This window comes from Macaca thibetana, chromosome 3, assembly GCF_024542745.1.
Source record: "Macaca thibetana thibetana isolate TM-01 chromosome 3, ASM2454274v1, whole genome shotgun sequence".
NCBI classification, from domain to species: domain Eukaryota; kingdom Metazoa; phylum Chordata; class Mammalia; order Primates; family Cercopithecidae; genus Macaca; species Macaca thibetana.
In genome coordinates, this window is record NC_065580.1 from 115,177,198 (window position 1) to 115,198,013 (window position 20,816).

A 20,816-nucleotide genomic window follows, 5' to 3' on the forward strand; every position below is an offset into this window, starting at 1 on the left:
ACGTAGTGGCATGTGCCTGTAATCCCAGCTACTCTGGAGGCTGAGGCAGGAGAATCACTTGAACCTGGGAGGCAGAGGTTGCAGTGATCGGAGATCATGCCACTGCTTTCTAGCCTGGGCAGCAGAGCAAGACTCCATCTAAAAAAAAAGTAAATAAATAATAATTCCCTAGGTGCTTAAAAATAAAAAGAGGAAAAAAAAGAGGTGCATCTAACATCTAGGAAGAGCACCTGGGGGAGCATCTAGTGGGAGTATCTGGAGGAGCAACTCAAGGGCTGCTTGCAAGAGCCTCCGGGAAGCACAGAAGGCATGTGTAGGGAGAGATTGGTGGGGGTTGGGTGTTCTTACCCACTGAGTGGGCGGGCTAGAAGATCAAGAGGTGACAACCTGGAAGAGAAATGGGGCTAGAGACAGGCTGGCTGTGAGCCAGTGGTTGTCGAGGAGATAGCATCAGCCAGGGAGATGCCCCAGTGGGAGAGCCACCCTGAAAAGGGAGGAGGGTGTCTCTCCACTGTTGAGCCAGAGCCACGAAGAGGGTTAACTCTCTGCCATAGAGTGTCCTTTCTTCCCAGCTATTATGTCGGCTCTGCAGGGACCCTCAGACTTGGTGAGTCAAGGGGCTTGTGCCTTCCTGAGCAGCCAGAGGGATCCCTGTCTGAGATCCTCAGACCTGCTCCTTGCCTGGCCAGTGCCAGCCCTCTTCCCCCTCCTCACCAGGGGATGGCTGAAGCATGGAAAAGTGGCCCGCAGCAGATGGGGGGGAGGGCATGGGGACTCAACGCCTTGGGGTTGCTGAGTCCTGTGAGACCTGTGGCCCCGAGACACCTCACCCCAGTCCTGAGCTCTCAGCAAGGATGCCGTGTGGAGCCCGTCAACTAGCACTCTGGCGCCCCCTGGTGGCCGTTCCTGTTGAGGCGGATATAGGACATCCAGTCAGAATTTGTGGCAATCCAGCAGTTCATGCCTACATTCATTCATTCATTCTTGAAATATTTGGGAAGTACCTGCAGGCCTCCGAGGCTCTAGAGCTATGCTGTCCATTCTGGCACCCACATGCGCTCTGAGCACTTGAAGTGCAGCGAGTCCACTGGAGAAGTACAGTAAGTGTAAAGCGTACACTGGCTGTCAAAGACATAGTGCACACAATGTAAAATGTAGTATCAATCATTTTCGTATTGATGATACATTGAAATTATAATGTTTTGGGTCTACCATTTTTTAAAATATATGATTACAATCAATTTCGCCTGTTTCTTTTTACTTTTATTATAATGTGGCTTCTAGAAAGTTTAAACTTCTTTATGTGGGTCGATTTCTATTTCTATTGGATAGTGCTATTCTAGACCATCAGTTCCCAGACTTTGGGATTTCAAGGACAAGTAAAAGTCCCCCATATTTTTACTACCAACTTTCTACTTTCTTAAATAATGGTGTCTATTTGTCTCTTTCTTTTCTTGTCTCTTGTTTTCTTTTTTTGAGATGGAGTTTTGCTCTTATTGTCCAGGCTGGAGTGCAGTGGAGCGATCTTGGCTCACCGCAACCTCCGCCTCCTGGATTCAAGTGATTCTCCTGCCTCAGTCTCTTGAGTAGCTGGGATTGCAGGCATGTGCCACCACGCCAAGCTAATTTTTAAAATATTTTTAGTAGAGATAGAAACCCCATGTTGGCCAGGTTGGTTTTGAACTCTTGACCTCAGGTTATCCACCTGCTTTGGCCTCCCAAAGTGTTGGGATTACAGGCAGGAGCCACCGTGCCCGGCCTATTTATTTCTTTACGTTTTTCCTACTGCCTGTATAATTGCAGAAAGTAATGATGTTTTAAAAAGTAACTCTCTTGGCCGGGCGCAGTGGCTCAAGCCTGTAATCCCAGCACTTTGGGAGGCCGAGACGGGCAGATCATGAGGTCAGGAGATCGAGACCATCCTGGCTAACATGATGAAACCCCGTCTCTACTAAAAAATACAAAAAACTACATGGGCGAGGTGGCGGGCGTCTGTAGTCCCAGCTACTCGGGAGGCCGAGGCAGGAGAATGGCGTAAACCCGGGAGGGGGAGCTTGCAGTGAGCTGAGATCTGGCCACTGCACTCCAGCCTGGGCGGCAGAGGGAGACTCCCTCTCAAAAAAAAAAAAAAAAAAAAAAAAAAAAAAACACGTAACACTCTCATCACCAAAGGATGAAAGGGATGGTCATCTTAATACCAGAAATGCAGGAAGCCATGGTCGAGATGTAGAGTTAAACAAAAAAACTCACCTTTCGCCCTTTATTTTTCCACAAATCATTGAGTGTTTGAGGAGACCCAAGTGCGAGTTCTCTAAGGAGCCTCTTGGGAGTGCATCCACATCTGTGGCTTCTCCCTTCCTGCCCTGCGATCATCTACAGGATAGCCCAGTGTTGACACAGGCTGTGTGCTGCTGCCTGCCAGGTACCAAGCTGAGAACTGTGGACACGGGAAAGGTGAGGGGGTGAGAGATGCCATATTGTCTAGGACTGGAGCTGGCACCTTGCTGGTCCCTTTATATACTCGTTATCTTAATTTTCACACACAAATGTTGTTATTCATGTGGCCTGGTGGAGGGAGCTTAAGTGTATGGTCATATAAACTGTAAGAGGGGTGGGGCACTGTGGCTCATGCCTGTAGTCCCAGCACTTTGGCAGGCCAAGATGGGCGAATCACTTGAGATCAGCAATTTGAAACCAGCCTGGCCAACATGGTGAATCCCCGTCTCTACCAAAAATACAAAAAAATCAGCCGGGCAGGGTGGTGCATGCCTGTAATCCCACCTACATAGGAGGCTGAGGCAGGAGAATTGCTTGAACCTGGGAGGCGGAGGCTGCAGTGAGCCGAGATCATGCCATTGCATTCCAGCCTGGGCAACAAGAGCGAAACTCCATCTCAAAAAAACAAAACAAAACAAAACAAAAAAAACTGTAAGAGGACACCCAGATGGCCAACATTCCTGAAAAGGTGCTCAACCTCATCAGCAATCAGGCAGAAGCAAATAAAAACACAAGGCTGGGTGCAGTGGCTCACACCTGTAATCCCAGCACTTTGGGAGGCTGAGGCAGGAAGATTGCTTGAGCCCAGGAGTTCAAGACCAGCCTGGACTAAATAGTGAGACCCCATCTCTAAAAAATATTTAAAAATTAGCTGGACATGGGGGCACACACCTGTAGTTCCCGATACTTGGGAGGCTATGGTGTGAGGATTGTTTGAGCCCAGAAGATGGAGGTTGCAGTGAGCTGTGATTGCACCACTTGCACTCCAGCCTGGGTGACAGAGTGAGACCCTGTTTCAAACACACACACACACACACACACACACGTGCGCGCACACACACCCCAAGATACCACTACAGACTCATAGACCCATCAGATGAAAAAGACTGACAATACCAGGAGTAACATCCCCGCTGCTGATGGGAATGTAAATTGGTGCAGCCACTCTGCAAGTAGTTTGTTTGGCAGGATCTTTTTTTTTTGAAATGGAGTTTTGCTCTTGTTGCCCAGGCTGGAGTATAACGGTGCAATCTTGGCTCACTGCAGCCTCCGCCTCCCGACATCAAGCAATCCTCCTGCCTCAGCCTCCCGAGTAGCTGGGATTACAGGCACCCGCCACCATGCCTGGCTAATTTTTTATATTTTTAGTAGAGATGAGAGTTTCTCCATGTTGGTCAGGCTGGTCTTGAACTCCTGGCCTCAGGTCATCTGCCTGCCTCAGCCTCCCAAAGTGCTGAGATTACAGGTGTGAGCCACTGCACCGCCCAGCAGGATCTTTAGTAGGTAAATATCCACACGTGCTAGGACCTCACCACTTCACCCAACAGAAACATGGGCTCATGTGATGTGCAGTAGCATTTACCAGAGCCCTAGACTAGAAATAGCCAAAGGAGAAAAATGAAATAAAAAAATGATGAAAACGAAAATAAAATAATGAAAAAAATGAAATAAAATAATCATGCAATGGAATACTATACTATGAAAATAGGCCAACTACTGCTATCCATAACAGCTATGATGTTTGTACCTAAATGATGTGTTTTCCAAATTTTATCATTAATATCATGATAAATACCTTTAAACATGTCTTTCTGGAATACTTTTAGAGAATGCCTACAAAGTAAATTGCTGAAGAGTAGCTGATGAATCAAGCTATGGGAATTCTTGATTTTTATAGATGTTGTTCGTTACCTTCAGAAAAAGACTAAATCAATTTATACTCACACTAGCCATGCCTCAGAGAGCCTGCTTTCCCAGACACCTGCCAATACAGAAAATATTTGTTTAAAATATACTTTGAAAACAAGTAATGTTCCTTCACAGTTTCACCTGGATCCTAATTTAATTGTGTTACCTGTTCTCAATCATCTTTAGTGTATTAGTTAGGAAAATGCCACCTGCTATGACTAATTGACTCTAGAAGGAATAATACCTCCTCAGAACAGGAGTCCTTTTTTGCTCATACAAATAAAAGGTAAGGTTTCTGATGATTAGCACTGGCAGGATTTGCTCCAAATGATCATTCAAGAACCTAGATGGAAATATATCACTGGTTTCTGTTTCTCCATCTATAAAATGAGAGTAAGGATACCATGCCCTACAGTGATTGTCAGCTAAGGTCACACATTTGAGTATCTTAGTAACAGAGTGCAGACTCACCCATTCCCAGCTTCCTAGGGTGGTAGGAAAGGGCCCATTCTTCATAAGCAGAAGATCTATTTCAGAGCATAAAGCGAGAAAGAAAAAGGTGCTGAAGCAGTGTCAGAGCACGGCAAACTACCCTTCCTCCTCTTGTTACCAAGCAGTCAATGGGCTTGCTGTCCTAGAGGCCAATATTGAGGCATTGGTTTTGAGAAAAGGAGTTGGAAGCTAGGTAGGGTTTTATTAGCATAAAGTGTGAAGTGTGATCTGACTGGATCTTGCAATGAGGTGATGCCAGAAGGCATGGTCTGACTGGATCCTGCCATGGAGTGATACCACAACTCCATCTGATTGGATCTTGAATCCTGCCATGTGGTGTCCACTCTTAATTCAGTCCCTACTCCTTGGTCTGAGAGTTTAGGTTCCCCCTGTTGTTGTACACTTGACTCATCTAGGTGTGCTCAGGTTATATGACCTTCAACCTGGGGGTCCATGGCAACTAAAAAACAGCTCACAACTTTGTTGCATACAAGTTGAACCAGATTGGCCTGATGCAGTTATATTCTCTCCATGGCAAGACAGCCCTTGCTAGACATAGAAATGTTAACCTTTTAATGACCAAAGGTAAAGATGGCTCTGTACTCTGGTTCACCACTGAAAGATGAGTATTTTATTTTATTTTGAGACGGAGTCTCGCTCTGTTACCCAGGCTGGAGTGTGGTGGCATGATGTCGGCTCACTGCAACTTCCATCTCCCGGGTTCAAGCAATTCTGTCTCAGCCTCCCGAGTAGCTGGGACTACAGGTGCATGCCACCATGCCCAGATGATATCTGTATTTTTGGTAGAGACAGGGTTTCACCATATTCATCAGGCTGGTCACAAATTCCTGATCTCAGGTGATCCACCTGCCTCAGCCTCCCCAAGTGCTGGGATTACAAGTGTGAGCCACTGTGCCTGGCCTGAAACGATGAATATTTTAGAAGAGCTTTCACTGGGTATTTTTGGAAGGATGAAGCTGTTTACAAAAATAAGAAAAAGAAAGAAGCAATGTAACAAAAAGGCAGTATATAAATAGCATGATCAGAAGACCTACAAAGCTGAAAAAGAATTCTATATTCTTTGTATTTGTTAAACCTAATATCAAAAAAGGAAAAGAAAAATGGGCTGGGGAGACTGAGACAGGCTGGACTGGTGTTTGGGCCATGGACTGGGAAAAGGCAGATCTTGAAAAACCAGCTTTCCCATGAAGGGCATCAAACCAGATAAACCACGGAGGGCCAAGTGCTCCTCCTTTCTCATAATATTTGAAGCTTCTCTACAGTGTAAGAGTTTCCCAGGGAGCAGAGAGAGGCTTGACACAGAGGGTAGCTATTTGAAGATACCATGAGGAAAAGACACTGAGAAACTAAAGGAACAATAATAATAGATCTATAGTCACTGTATGCATAATAGTAAAAGACACGTGGCTGATCCTTGTCAATGGATGTCACACCAACCTTAAAGTTGCCCCTAAGGGTAAGTGAGCAAGTGCCAGCCCCACTGTGCAAAAGTGAGCAGAGACTTGGACAGGGGCATCCCTAGCAGAAGGAGCAGACTCTGGCTGGGGCTGTGGAACCCCAATATTGCCCCTACTCTCTGCAGCACACAGTCTTCTCTCCTTAGACACAGAGACATGAGCTAGGGAAGACTGCTTTTCCACACAGAGACCCACGGGCTCAATCAGGTAGTTCTTAGCAAGGGTATCATATGAGCGCAAAATATTTTTTCGTCTTGCAACATACAATGTGTTCCAGAGTAGAAACTTCAGAAGATAGAGGTGAGGAAAAAGAAATAAACACAAATGACATCACCCAAAACGACAGCCACTATTCACAGTTGAAAGCATTTCTACCCTGTCCTTTCCCCTCTCATACACATATGTGCATTTACATTTCTAAAGACTGTTTTTCAGCTGTAATTTTAAAATAATCACTTATTTCATTTTGCTTGAGTGAACATATTTCTGTCATCAAATATTATTTCAACAATCTTAATGATAGCATATCTTCCTTTGTATGATCAACCATAATTTATTGAATTCATTTTTAAACATTTTGAAATTTTCCAAGATCTTAAATTTAAATACAGATGCTCTTCGACTTACAATGGGGGTTATATCCCAAGAAACCCATCCTAAATTGAAAATATCGTTAAATTGAAAATGCAGCCCAGCAGGGTGTGATGGTCTGCACCTGTAGTCCCAGCTACTCGGGAGGCTGACGGGGACGATCACTTGAGCCCAGGAGTTTGAGGCTGCAGTGAGCTATCATCACGCCACTGTATTCCAGCCTGGAATGATTCTGAGTGACAGAGTGAGACTCCCATCTCTTAAATTAAAAAAAAAAAAAAAAAAAAAGAAGAAGAAGAAGAAGAAGAAAGAAAAGTAGCCCAGAGAGTCTTTGGTCAGATAATCACTAGTGCTTAAAATCTGAAACCTTGTAGTTGTACCATTGTAAAGTTGAAAAATCATTAAGTCAAACCATCAGAAGTCAGGGACCATCTGTACAATAGTGTCTTGATGTCTTGGTCTACTTGGTCTGCTATAACAAAAGACCATAAACTGGGTGGCATACAAACATTAGAAATCTATCTCTCACAGTTCTGGAGGCTGGAAGATCATAATCAAAGCACTGGCAGATTTGGTGTCTGGCAAGAGCTTGCTCTTTGCTCCATAGATGGCATTTCACTGTGTCCTCACATGGTGGAAGGGAAGAGGAGTCTCCCTGGGGTCTCTCATATAAGGGCACTAATCCAGTTCATGAAGGCTCCACCCTCATGACCTCCCAAAGGCCACATCTCCTAATACTATCACACTAGGGGCGAAGATTTCAATACATGAGTTTTAGGGGAACATGAATATTCAGACCACAGCACTTGATATTTCTGCTAGGTCAATATTGCTATACATTTGTTGATATTTTCTTTCTTTCTTTACTTATAATTTAATTTTTTAAATTATATTTTTGTAGAGATGGGGTCTTTTTATGTTTCTCTGGCTGGTCTTGAACTCCTGGCCTCAAGAGATCCAGTTACCTCGCCATCCCAAAGTGCTGGGATTACAGGCGTGAGTCACTGCACCTGACTGAAATGTGCTATGTTTTATTTTCCTAGGAACTGTCAGTGCTTACTACAAGTTATGTTAAAGTGGTGTTTCACATTTTCATGTCTTATTACATTCCATATTTACTATTTTTTCATGAATTTATTGACCATATTTCTTTTTTGTGAATGTACTATATGTGTTCTTTATTCAGTTTTCCAGAGGTCTGCCAATGATAATTATTTGTAAGAACACTATATATAAATATAAAAGACTTTATGTATATGTTACAATTTTTCATTTTGTCATTTGCTATATAATTTAACTTATGGTTTTTCTTTGGATGAGAGAATTTTACTTTTTTTTTTTTTTTTGAGATGGAGTCTCACTCTGTCACACAGGCTGGAGTAGAGTAGCATGATCCTGGCTCACTGCAACCTCCACCTTCTGGGTTCAAGTGATTCTCCTGCTTCAACCTCCCGAGTAGCTGGGATTACAGGTGTGTGCCACCACACCCAGCTAATTTTTGTATTTTCAGTAGAGATGGGGTTGCACCATGTTGGCCAGGCTGGTCTCGAACTCCTGACTTTAGGTGACCCACCCCCCCCCCCTTGGCCTCCCAAAGTGCCGGGATTACAGGTGTGAGCCACCGGGGTCAGAGAGAATTTTACTTTTCATGTAGTTGTATGCATATATACATATACATATATATGTTTATGCATATACACACAATACACACATACACACACACATGCATTTTTCTATTTTTATGCCCCGCTCTTATGCTTTAAAAAACTTCCATTTATAAAAATGTTTTAGATATTTACTATTTAACTGTTTTTTTGTTTTTTTGTTTTTTGAGGCGGAGTTTCGCTCTTGTCGCCCAGGCTGGAGTGCAATGACCCGATCTCGGCTCCCGGCAACCTCCGCCTCCTGGCTTCAACAGAATTTCCTGCCTCAGCCTCTTGAGTAGCTGGGATCACAGGCATGCGCCACCACGCCCGGCTAATTTTTGTATTTTTAGTAGAGACGGGCCACTGTGCCCTGCCAACGGTTTTCTTTTTTCTTTCGTTCCGTTTTTTTTTTTTTTTTTTTTTGAGGCGGAGTCTCGCTCTGTCGCCCAGGCTGGGGTGCTGTGGCGCGATCTCGGCTCACTGCAAGCTCCGCCTCCCGGGTTCACGCCATTCTCTTGCCTCAGCCTCCCGAGTAGCTGGGACTACAGGAGCCCGCCACCTCGCCCGGCTAAATTTTGTATTTTTTAGTAGAAACAGGGTTTCACCGTGTTAACCAGGATGGTCTCGATCTCCTGACCTCGTGATCCACCCGCCTCAGCCTCCCAAAGTGCTGGAATTACAGGCGTGAGCCACTGCGCCCGGCCCTGTTTTCTTTTACGTTAAAAATTTTAATCAACCTAGGTTAATTTTGGTATGTGATGTGAGGTAGAAACATTTTCTCAGATGCCTAGCAATTTAGCTCAATAACATTTATTAGAAAGCAGAAATTGGCCGGGCGCGGTGGCTCAAGCCTGTAATCCCAGCACTTTGGGAGGCCGAGACGGGCGGATCACGAGGTCAGGAGATCGAGACCATCCTGGCTAACACGGTGAAACCCCGTCTCTACTAAAAAATACAAAAAGAAAAAAAAACTAGCCGGGCGAGGTGGCGGGTGCCTGTAGTCCCAGCTACTCGGGAGGCTGAGGCAGGAGAATGGCGTGAACCCGGGAGGCGGAGCTTGCAGTGAGCCGAGATCTGGCCATTGCACTCCAGCCTGGGTGACACAGCAAGACTCCGTCTCAAAAAAAAAAAAAAGAAAGCAGAAATTATTTGTTGCCGTATTTATCATATGTCAGATGTTATAATGGAATTCTGTCTGTTGGCATCCTGATATGTTTCATTAATCTGCTCTTCATATTTGGATTTATTCTTCATGGTCAGTATCGATACCTCAAAATTACAGCAATGTGTTAACATCAATAGGGCATGTCCCTTAATTTATCTTTTGACTTTGTAGTTTCCTGGCTATCACTATATGTTCATTTCTTCCTTACGATTTTAGAATACTATTATACGTTAATCCCCTTAAATTCAAGAAGGGGATAATGGTTCTCATTAGCCAGGTTATTACGCTTTTTCCTGCTGGAAGTATTCTAAAAGTCTTGAGAGTAAAAACACAGGAGAGAAATAAAAGAGAGGTATTAAAATCGTGAAGGAGAAGATAAATATAGTGCTATTTACATTAAATAAGGCTTTATACCAGAAAAACCTAAGAGAAATAGCCAAAAGTTCACTATTATCTTACTCAAAGTGTTGTAAAAAGTAAACGGTGGTAAGTTACATATGTTTATTATAATATACAGAGCAACCATGAAACATGTATCTGTAGATATACAGATACAGTTACATTTAAAACACAATAGATAAAATAAAAGAGGACAGGTGCAGTGGCTCAAGCCTGTAATCCCGGTACTTGGGGAGGCTGAGGTGGGCAGATCATGAGGTCAGAAGTTCGAGACCAGCTTGACCAACATGGTGAAACCCTGTCTCTACTAAAAATACAAAAATTAGCCGAACATGGTGTCACGCGCCTGTAATTCTAGCTACTCAGGAGGCTGAGGCAGGAGAATCACTTGAACCCAGGAGATGGAGGTTACAGTGAGCCAAGATTGCATCACTGCACTCCAGCCTGGGAGACAGAGGGAGATGCCGCCTCAAAACAAAAAACAAAAAACAAAAAACAAATGGAATGCAATTTATAGAGGAAATAAGATATTTTAAACAAATCATGCTGAAATAATTAGAAGTCTACAAGGGAAAAATTGAACATTTATACTCACCTCACACCATTTACAAAAACTAATTTGAGATGGATCATAGATCTAAATAAAAAATCTAAAACCATAATGCTTTTAGAAGATAACAGAGGTGAGTATTTTTATGAGTTGAGGGTAGCAAAATTTTCCTAGTTAGGTCACAGGAAGCAATACCCATGAAAGAAAAAAAAAGTGATGAGTTAGGCCAAGCACGGTGACTCACACCTGTAATCCTAGCACTTTGGAAGATCAAGGTGGGTGGATCACCTGAGGTCAGGAGTGCAAGACCAACCTGGCCAACATGGTAAAACCCTGTCTTTACTAAAAATACAAAAATTAACTGGGTGCAATGGCACATGTCTGTAATCCCAGCTACTTGGGGGACTGAGGCGGGAGAATTGCTTGAACCCGGGAGGTAAAGGTTGCAGTAAGCTGAGATTGTGGCACTGCATTCCAGCCTGGCGACAGACCAAGACTCTGTCTCAAAAAAAAAAAAAAAAAAGAGTGATGAATCAGAACCCATCAAAAATTAAAAGCTCTTGGATGCCAAGAAGAAACCCTCTACTTCACGAGACTGACTCCAGCACTGACAAAATAATAATAAATTAAAACCTCTCCTCACTGAACCATAGCTTAAAGGAAAATATTTGCAGAAAATGTGTCTGACAAAGGACTGGTATCCGGGGTATATAAATAATCCCACATTTAAATAATAAAAAGCCAAGCAGACCAACTGAAAAATGAGCAAAAGATTTGATCAAGCCCATCAGAAAAATAACAATAAAAATCATGGATAACCAGAGACCAAAGGTGGCAAGGGGGTGGGCCCACCGATTCTCCAGTTGTGGGACCAGTGGAGACCACTGTGGGAAGATGTCTGGCAGCTTCTTATCGAACAATATAGACTTAGCCCATGGGTCTGCAATTCCTTTCCCGAGAAAAACGAAAACTCATCTACACAAACTGATGTACTGAGAATGCATCACGGCTTTATTCACAGTAGCCAAAAACAGGTAACAACCCAAATAAATTTCCAACAGGTGAATTGTGATCCACCCATACAATGAACTAGTTTTGGACAATGAAAAGGAAGAAACACTGATACAGAAAACATCTGCCACGGTGGCTTGAGTCTGTAATATCAGCACTTTGGGAGGCCGAGGCAGGTGGATCACCTGAGGTCAGGAGTTCGAGACCACAACATTGATGAATATGAAAAAATGGCAGCTGAGGGATACCTACTGGGTGAGCCTATTTGAATAATGCTCAAGGACAGGCCAAACTAATCTATGGTGGGAAAAAATCAGAACAGTGGGTGCCAGTGGCGTGGAGGGTATAAATGAGATGGAGCATGAGGAAGCCTTCCAGATCAATGGGGGACATGCTCATTAGATGCCCCTGAGTGGTACAGTTATGATTGGAGGATGTTGTTGGATGCAATTTTTATTTTATTTATCTATTATTTTATTTTATTTTTGAGACAGAGTTTCACTGTCGCTCAGGTTGGAGTGCAGTGGCATGATCTCAGCTCACTGCAACCTCTGTCTCCCGGGTTCAAGTGATTCTCCTATCTTAGCCTCCTGAGTAGCTGGGATTACAGGCATGTGCCACCACATCCAGCTAATTTTTGTATTTTTAGTAGAGACAGGGTTTCGCCATGTTGGCCAGGCTGGTCTCGAACTCCTGACCTCAGGTGATCTACCTGCCTCAACCTCACAGTGCTGGGATTACAGGTGTGAGCCACGCACCCGACCGGAACATTTTCATAATAAAATGCTGGAGGAAATCATCACCGAGGGAGATGTTTTTTGAGCTGCATGTCCCTGGGAGAGTGCCATGGGCACAGGGTCTGCTGGGGAAGGCCAGCACTCAGGGAGAAGGGGAGGGAAGAATGAGGAGGGGACAGAGGAGAGATAAGGATGAGGGACACCCTGGGAGGTACTGGCTAAAGATAATGCTTTGAAGCTGCCCAGTGGACGCTCCCTTGTTCCCGATCAGAGCCCAAAGGTAAAAACACATTCCAAGTTTAAAACTACCCCTAGGATCAGCCACCCTCCTCCAGGACCTACTGGGAGCCACCATTGCAGCCAACCACAGCCAAGAAGGAGCCATCCTCCTCTCTGTAATGATAGGCAAGGGGCATGAGACAGGCTGACCATGGAAGAAGCCTAGTGGTTAGGAAATGGGCATTCCCTGAGGGCAAGGGAGCAGGGAGCCACCAGGAAAACCACTCCTAAAATTGGGTTACTTGTGAGGAGACAGACTGACGTATCTTTCCCTGGGAGAGGGTCTTCACATGAGACTAAAGGGTCTGGGGCATGGAGGGGGCTGAGGAGAGTGGACAGGGATGTTGAGTGGCAGGGACACTCCCTGGAGACCCCTGTCTCCAAGGAGCTGGGAAGATGGACCCACCAGTGCTCACACACCCCGGGGTGGTGCTGAGGGTGGTTGGTGCTGGGGTCTGTGTGCCTTCATGGGAGATGCTCCAGTAATTGGGGATCCCACTGCTGCTGTGGGGGTATCCTTGGCACAGATCCCTTGGATGCAGCGACATTGCAGCTTCCACTGTCCCCTCTGAGTCTGCAGGTGGTGAGCTACACTGGGTGATGACAGTGGCCTGATTGAGCAAGAAACCCTGCCATCAACTCCCTAAGGGGCAGGGAAAGAAGGACCCAAAGAGGATACTGACCACAGACCCCTCCCACAGAGTTCTGGCAGGGCACAGAGAGAGGGAAACATAAGACCCACATTTGAACTCAGCCAATTCGCCAAGAAATTCCTGACACCAAGAAGCCTGCTGTCCATGACAGTGAACCGTCTCTGATGGAGGTGATCACAAGTATATGCAAATAGATATCTCTCTGTCTACACCTGCGCCTAGTGTCAAGCCGGTAACTGTTACCTGAAATAGTTGTTAACTGTGTTATGCTTTTATTGACAAGATGACAGTTATCAATGACTGTGATCTCAAACGTGATGTGTGTACAAACAGGGACATGAATTAAGGAATGGCGATAGCTGCTTTTACTCCCATGATATCATTCTCCCAAGGTGAATCTTTAGAAATGGATGCTTTTGTTGGATTGGCTTCTTCCCTGTTTATTTTGGGGGAGCCGTTTTAGAAAAGAGGTTATACTTTCTTGTAAGTCCTGGGGCTAGCATCTGTACTTTGTAGCCCTCTTTGCAGCTTTAGGAATTCTCAGGTTTGACACTGGCACAGCAGTCCTTGCAGAGAGACAGCCCGGGACCGCTTGTCCCCTGTCCTTGGGTCTGGCAGCCTGTGACTGGCCTGGTGTCCCCCATGCAACCTCACAGAACAGAGTCAGGGTCACAGCACTGTTGTGGCTGCACCATGTCCTGGCAGTCATTCTGAGAATTGTGGGTGACCCCAGGAACATGCAGCAGCCTTTTATTCAAATAAGCTCCAATAAGCTCATTGCTTGGAAAGAGTAGACTGTGGGGTCTGCAGCTTAAAGCAGACATTCTGGGCTTCTTCACTCACTGTCAGAGAGCAGGCTCTCTGGGAGCATTGAGTTTGATGGCTTTTTATAGTCTAATTTTTTTTTTTTTTTTTTTTGAGATGAAGTCTCGCTCTTGTCCCCCAGGCTGGAGTGCAATGGTGCAATCTCAGCTCACTGCCTCCTGGGTTCAAGCGATTCTCCTGCCTCAGCCTCCTAAGTAGCTGGGATTACAGGCGCGCACCACCACACCCAGCTAATTTTTTTCTTTTTTTTTAAGTAGAGACAAGGTTTCACCATGTTGGTCAGGCTGGTCTCAAACTCCTGGCCTCATGATCCGCCCGCCTCAACCTCCCAAAGTGCTGGGATTACAGGCGTGAGCCACTGTGCCTGGCCCTAATGTTTTATTATATTTTCAGTATTCATTGATTTTACTGAAATCTATCATAGTTCAAAAGTTTTATGAGCATCATCTCTTAACAGACAACAGTCTTGCAAATAAAAAAATGTAAAAAACTTGATGGATTGATTCTTTGAATAGCCAAGGAAACTTTGTGGTTGTGTTATAAAATTACATGTGGCAAAATAAGTTGAAATTCTGAAGGCTGTTTTCTCTGGGCTGGTGCTTGGCAGCCTCCCCAGCACATTCATGAATGCCATGTCAATACTCCAGGCTCTCTCCATATTTTAGAAATTCCAAAATTGATTTGAGATTTGTAACTATATTCTATAAGAAGGCTCCTGCGAGAGTAGAGTCAAAGAAAAGTCTTTCTAGAAGTTTAAGAATAATGCCCTTCTCCCAGCCCTCCCCTGCACACCTGTCCCGTGAAGTCAGGAGGGTGAGACTTACAGGCATTGATCATCTGGAGACTTCTGAAGGCAGGAGCAGGGTAAGAATCGAGGCAGAGTGCAAAGAGAATGGGAAGAACTCTTCCCTACAGACAAGGACTCACTTCAATTTGAGTCTTGCATTTCTCACTGGGCACAGAAGAGGCTCTGGTGCTCCTCTGGCCTAAAATGATGGAGCATAGGGTGTAGCCAGTGGGGCAGAGGACCTGCTGCCCCATGGAGGGCCTCCAGGCTTAGCAAAGGGCTCCCCAAACAGAAAACAGCAGGAGGCACACATGTCTCAAGGGGCCAATGGGCCATGGCTACTCCATTTTGGTGAAGGGGTCCTCCACATGAGAGATGTCAGCCCCCCAAATGAAACTATGCATGGTCACATAGCAAGCCCCCTGCCAGCTGAGACTGCTGCATCTCCCACCCTCTAACAGCGTCAGTGACAGATGGGGCACAACCAGGCAGGAACCAGAATCATCCCCTCTTCAGCCACAACATTGCTGGGTCCCAGGTGGGTGAGAGACCCTGAGGGGATAAGACATTGGATAAAAGATAGAGGGGATGAGATGGCATGTCACCCCTCACAGACACAGGCACGTTAACTCTTCTACAAGACACAAGTCTGAGCTGAACAGCAGTGGGAGCAGAAGTGGGGACCTCTGAATAAGTATAAAAATGGATTTTCTTGTCTGGATTAGTGAAAATGACCAAAAAGCAATGGCCATGACTTAGAGATACGTGTGTTCTCATTACCTAATGACACCATCTGCTATAAATTTCTTAGCAGGTGTTGGACCAATAAAAGCATTATTAGAAGCCATTAGAACAATGACTAAAATAATTATGGTATCAATCCTAGGACTGAGTGAGTTAGGCAGCGTACAAGGGTCTTATCTACACTGTAAAAACAAAACCTCTTACCCTGCTCTGAGTTACTAAAATGGAAATTGGAGACTTCTTTCTCCACTCCTGAATCTGAGCCATGTCACAAAGTGGGACCCCTTGAAGCAAGGTGACCCTGGGACATGTCCACAGGAATGAGCTGTGACTCTCTCTCCTAGGTGTTTCCAGAGGTACTTGCAAGATGGCTGTGCTCTGGGGAAAGGGGAATGAGCAAAGACCCAGAGAAACCTCCGTGGACCACAAATCAGAGAGGAGCAGGTGGAGGTTGAGGTAGGTGATGCTGTAGTGGGCCCAGTGTTCTGCAAACCCACCTTCGGTTATTTCCCAAATTCTTCATACATGTCTGGAATAGACATACTTGGTTACCTGCCAGAAACTGTGCATTAGGGGCCAGTGAGCTAGAGCTCTTCAGCTAAACTGGTTATACGTATGTAACATCTATATCTATGTCTATGTTGCTATATATGTCTATATGATCATATATACATATTGCATGTATATATTTGTGCATGTATATCCATGTGACAAAAGAAATAGATCAATATGACCTTTTGAAGACACAAAATTTAAAAATACAATGCATTTGTTTAACAGAATCTAGTATATAAGAAATGTGTAATGTTCAGGGAAATTAATCAACACAGGCTGTGGTTTGTGTCATGTTTTAAAGTTAATGATATATGTAGACCCAATAGATGGCAGAAATAGAAATGAATATTGTCCATATTTAATGATGAGGAACTTGAAGCTTTCCCATTAAGATCAGGAACAAAGCAAGGATGTTCCTTCTTACCACTCTTTTTCAACACTGTACTGGACAACCTGGCTAAGTATACAGGATGACTTTTTTTATTTTTTATTTTCTGAGACAGTCTTGCTGTGTCACCCAGGCTGGAGTGCAGTGGCGTGATCCTGGCTCACCACAACATTCAGCTCACGGGTTCAAGCGATTCTCCTGCCTAAGTCTCCCAAGTAGTTAGGACCACAGGTGCCCACCACCACGCCCAGCTAAGTTTTTTTTGTATTTTTAGCAGAGATGGTGTTTCACTATGTTGGCCAGGCTGGTCTTGAACTCCTGATCTCGCGATCCATCCACCTCAGCCTCTCAAAGTCCTGGGAATTACAGGCATGAGCCACTGTGCTGGACCAGAATGATCTTTTAAAAAAGAAATAAGGCTGGGTGCAACGGCTCACGCCTGTAATCCCAGCAATTTGGGAGGCCAAGGTGAGTGGATCACCTGAGGTGAGGAGTTCGAGACCAGCCTGGCCAACATGGTGAAACCCTGTCTCTATTAAAAATACAAAAATGAGCCGGGCGTGGTGGTGGGCACCTATAATCTCAGCTGCTCCGGAGGCTGAGGTGGGAGTATCGCTTAAACCTGGCAGGTGTTGGTCGGGCGTGGTGGCTCACGCCTGTAATCCCAGCACTTTTGGAGACCAAGGCGGGCGGATCACGAGGTCAGGAGATCGAGACCATCCTGGCTAACACGGTGAAACCCCGTCTCTACTAAAAATACAAAAAATAAGAGACTGGGCGCGGTGGCTTATGCCTGTAATCCCGGCACTTTGGGAGGCCGAGGTGGGCGGATCACGAGGTCAGAAGATCGAGACCATCCTGGCTAACATGGTGAAACCCTGTCTCTACTAAAAAATATAAAAAATTAGCTGGGCATGATGGTGAGCGCCTGTAGTCCCAGCTACTTGGGAGGCTGAGGTAGGGAGGTAGGAGAATGGCGTGAACCCTGGGAACCGGAGGTTGCAGTGAGCCAAGATCACACCACTGCACTCCAGCCTGGGCGACAGAGCAAGACTCCATCTCAAAAAAAAAAAAAAAAAAAAAAAAAAAGCCAGGCTTGGTGGTGGGCACCTGTAGTCCCAGCTACTCAGGAGGCTGAGGCGAGAGAATGGCATGAACCCAGGAGGCAGAGTTTGCAGTAAGCCAAGATTGCGCCACTGCACTCTAGCCTGAGTGACAGAGTGAGACTTTGTCTCAAAAAAAAAAAAAAAAAAAAAAGAAACCTGGCAACTTGGCAGGTGGAGGTTGCAGTGAGCTGAGATCGTGCCACTGCACTCCAGCCTGGGCAACAGAGCAAGACTCCATCTCAAAATAAATAAATAATAAAAACTAAAAAAGAAATAAAACGTTTTAAAGATGGCATGATTGTCTACGTAGTGAATAACAAAAAAAAAAAACCACCTGAAGCTAACAAACAATTATAGCAAGGTTGCAGGATACCAGGTTAATGTATAAAAGTCAATTGCTTTCTGATATACCAGTAATGAACAATTGAATTTTTTAAGAGATAGGGTCTTGCTTTGTTGTTGCCCAGGCTGGAATGCAACAACATTCCAGCCAGTGAGCTGGAATGATCATAGCTCACTGTAACCTCAAACTCCCTGGCTCAAGCAGTCCTCCTCTCAGTCTCCCAAGTAGCTAGGACTACAGGTGGATGCCACCACGCCCAGCTAAGTTTTAATTTTTTCTGTAGAGACAGGGTCTCGCTATTTGCCCAGGCTGATCTTGAACTCCTGGCCTCAAGCAAGCCTCCCAACTAGGCCTTCCAAAGCACTGAGATTACAGATGTGAGCCACTGCACTTGGCCTGAATTTTTAAAGAGACAGCATTCATATTAGCACAAAAAAAGGGAAAAGAGGAAATAGGTATAAATCTAAGAAATATGTACAAGTTCTATATGAGAAAAACCATATAACTCTGATGAAAGAAATAAAAAAACTAGATAAATGGAGAGACATCCCATGTTCATGGACAGAGTCACTATTGTCAGGATGTCAGTCCTTCCCAACTAGAGCTATACATTTAATGCAATCCAAATCAAAAGTTATTTTTTAGATATAAACAAACTAATTATAAAGTTTATACAGAAAGGCAAAAGACCCAGGATAGCCAACACAGTATTGAAAATGAAGAACACAGTCAGAAAACCGATACTACCTGACTTCAAGACTTACTATAAAGCTAGGTGGCTCATGCCTATAATCCTGTAATCCTGTGCTCATGCCTGTGAAGTGCGGTGGCACTTTGGGAGGCCAAGGCAGGTGGATCACCTGAGGTCAGGAGTTCGAGACCAGCCTGGCCAACATGGCGAAACTCTGTATCTACTAAAAATACAAAAAATTAACTGGGTGTGTGCCTGTAATCTCAGTTACTCTGGAGGCTGAGGCAGGAGAATCGCTTGAACCTGGGAGGCAGAGGTTGCAGTGAGCCAGGATTGTGCCACCATACTCCAGCCTGGGTAACAAAGCAAGACTCTCTCAAAAAAAAAAAAAATAAATAAATAATAAAAAAGACTTACTAGAAAGCTACAGTATTGGTGAAAGAATAGACAATAGATCAGTGGAACACAATACAGAGCCCAGAAATAGATCCACACAAATACAGTCAACTGATCTTTGACACAGGAGCAAAGACAATATAATGGAGCAAATAAATCTTTTAAATAATTGGTGTTGGGGCACGGTGGCTCACCCCTGTAATCCCAGCATTTCGGGAGGCCGAGGCAGGGGGATCACTTGAGGTCAGGAGTTTGAGACCAGACTGGCCAACATGACAAAACCCTGTCCCTACTAAAAATACAAAAATTAGTTGGGTGTGGTGGCGAGCGCTTGTAATCCCAGCAAGAGGCTGAGGTAGGAGAACCACTTGAACCTGGGAGGCAGAGGTTGCAGTGAGCTGAGATTGTGCCACTGCACTCCAGCATGGGCAACAGAGCGAGACTCTGTTTCAAAAAACAAACAAATAAACAAAAACAAATGGTGTTAGAACAATTGGACATCCATATTCCAAAAAGAAAAAAAAAAAAGAATCTAGACAGACAGATATCTTATGCCTTTCACAAAAATTAACTCAAAATGAATCATAGACCTAAATATAAAACACAAAACTATAAAACTCCTAGATGATAACATGGGAGAAAACCTATATGACTTTGGGTATGGTAATGATTCTTTAGATATAACACCAAAAGTATGAACCATGAAAGAAATAATTAATAACCTGGACTTCATTAAAACTAAAAATATTTGCTCTGTGAAAGCCATTATTAAGAGAATGAACGGCCGGGCGCGGTGGCTCAAGCCTGTAATCCCAGCACTTTGGGAGGCCGAGACGGGCGGATCACGAGGTCAGGAGATCGAGACCATCCTGGCGAACACGGTGAAACCCCGTCTCTACTAAAAAATACAAAAAAAAAACTAGCCGGGCGAGGCGGCGGGCGCCTGTAGTCCTAGCTACTCGGGAGGCTGAGGCAGGAGAATGGCGTAAACCCGGGGGGCGGAGCTTGCAGTGAGCTGAGATCCGGCCACTGCACTCTAGCCCGGGCGACAGAGCCAGACTCCGTCTCAAAAAAAAAAAAAAAAAAAAAAAAGAGAATGAAAAGACAAGCTATACACTGGGAGAAAATATTTGCAAAACACATATATAATAGAGGGCTTGTATCCAAAATATAGAAAGAACTTCTATTGAAATAAAATATAATATAGGCTGGGAGTGGTGGCTCACGCCTGTAATCCCAGCACTTTGGGAGGCCGAGGTGGGTGGATCACGAGGTCAGGAGATGGAGACCATCCTGGCTAACACGGTGAAACCCTGTCTCTGCTAAAAAATACAAAAAATTAGCCGGGCGTGGTGGTGGGCGCCTGTAGTCCCAGCTACTCAGGAGGCTGAGGCAGGAGAATGGTGTGAACCTGGGAGGCGGAGCTTACAGTGAGCTGAGATCTCGCCACTGCACTCCAGCCTGGGGGACAAAAGCAAAACTCTGTCTCAAAAAAAAGGGAAAAAGATCTAGACACCTCACCAAGAAGATATACAGATGTCAAATAAGCATATGAAAAGATGCTTAACATCATATATCATTGGAGAGACGCAAATGGAAACAGCAATGATATACCACTACACCCCGGTTAAAATGGGCAAAATCCAAAACACTGACAATACCAAATGATGACGAGGATGTTGTAGCATCAAGAACTCTCATTCATTGCTAGTGGGAATGCGAAATGGGACAGCCACATGGAAGACAGTTTGGCAGTTTCTTTAAAATCTAAACATATTCTTACCATATGTTCCAG

General features: G+C 44.6%; 2 protein-coding genes across 2 annotated transcripts in view; one reads left to right on the forward strand and one right to left on the reverse strand.

Moving 5' to 3' along the window:
- LOC126950191 (histone H2A.V) overlaps nt 1–20,816 on the reverse strand; it is a 222,207-nt gene that overhangs the window by 77,960 nt on the left and 123,431 nt on the right. The window lies entirely within an intron of this gene.
- CCM2 (CCM2 scaffold protein) overlaps nt 750–20,816 on the forward strand; it is a 154,047-nt gene continuing 133,980 nt past the window's right edge. Inside the window, exon 1 of the mRNA XM_050783419.1 lies at nt 750–759. The gene's annotated coding sequence lies outside the window, so the exon portion shown is untranslated. The remainder of the gene's footprint in view (nt 760–20,816) is intronic.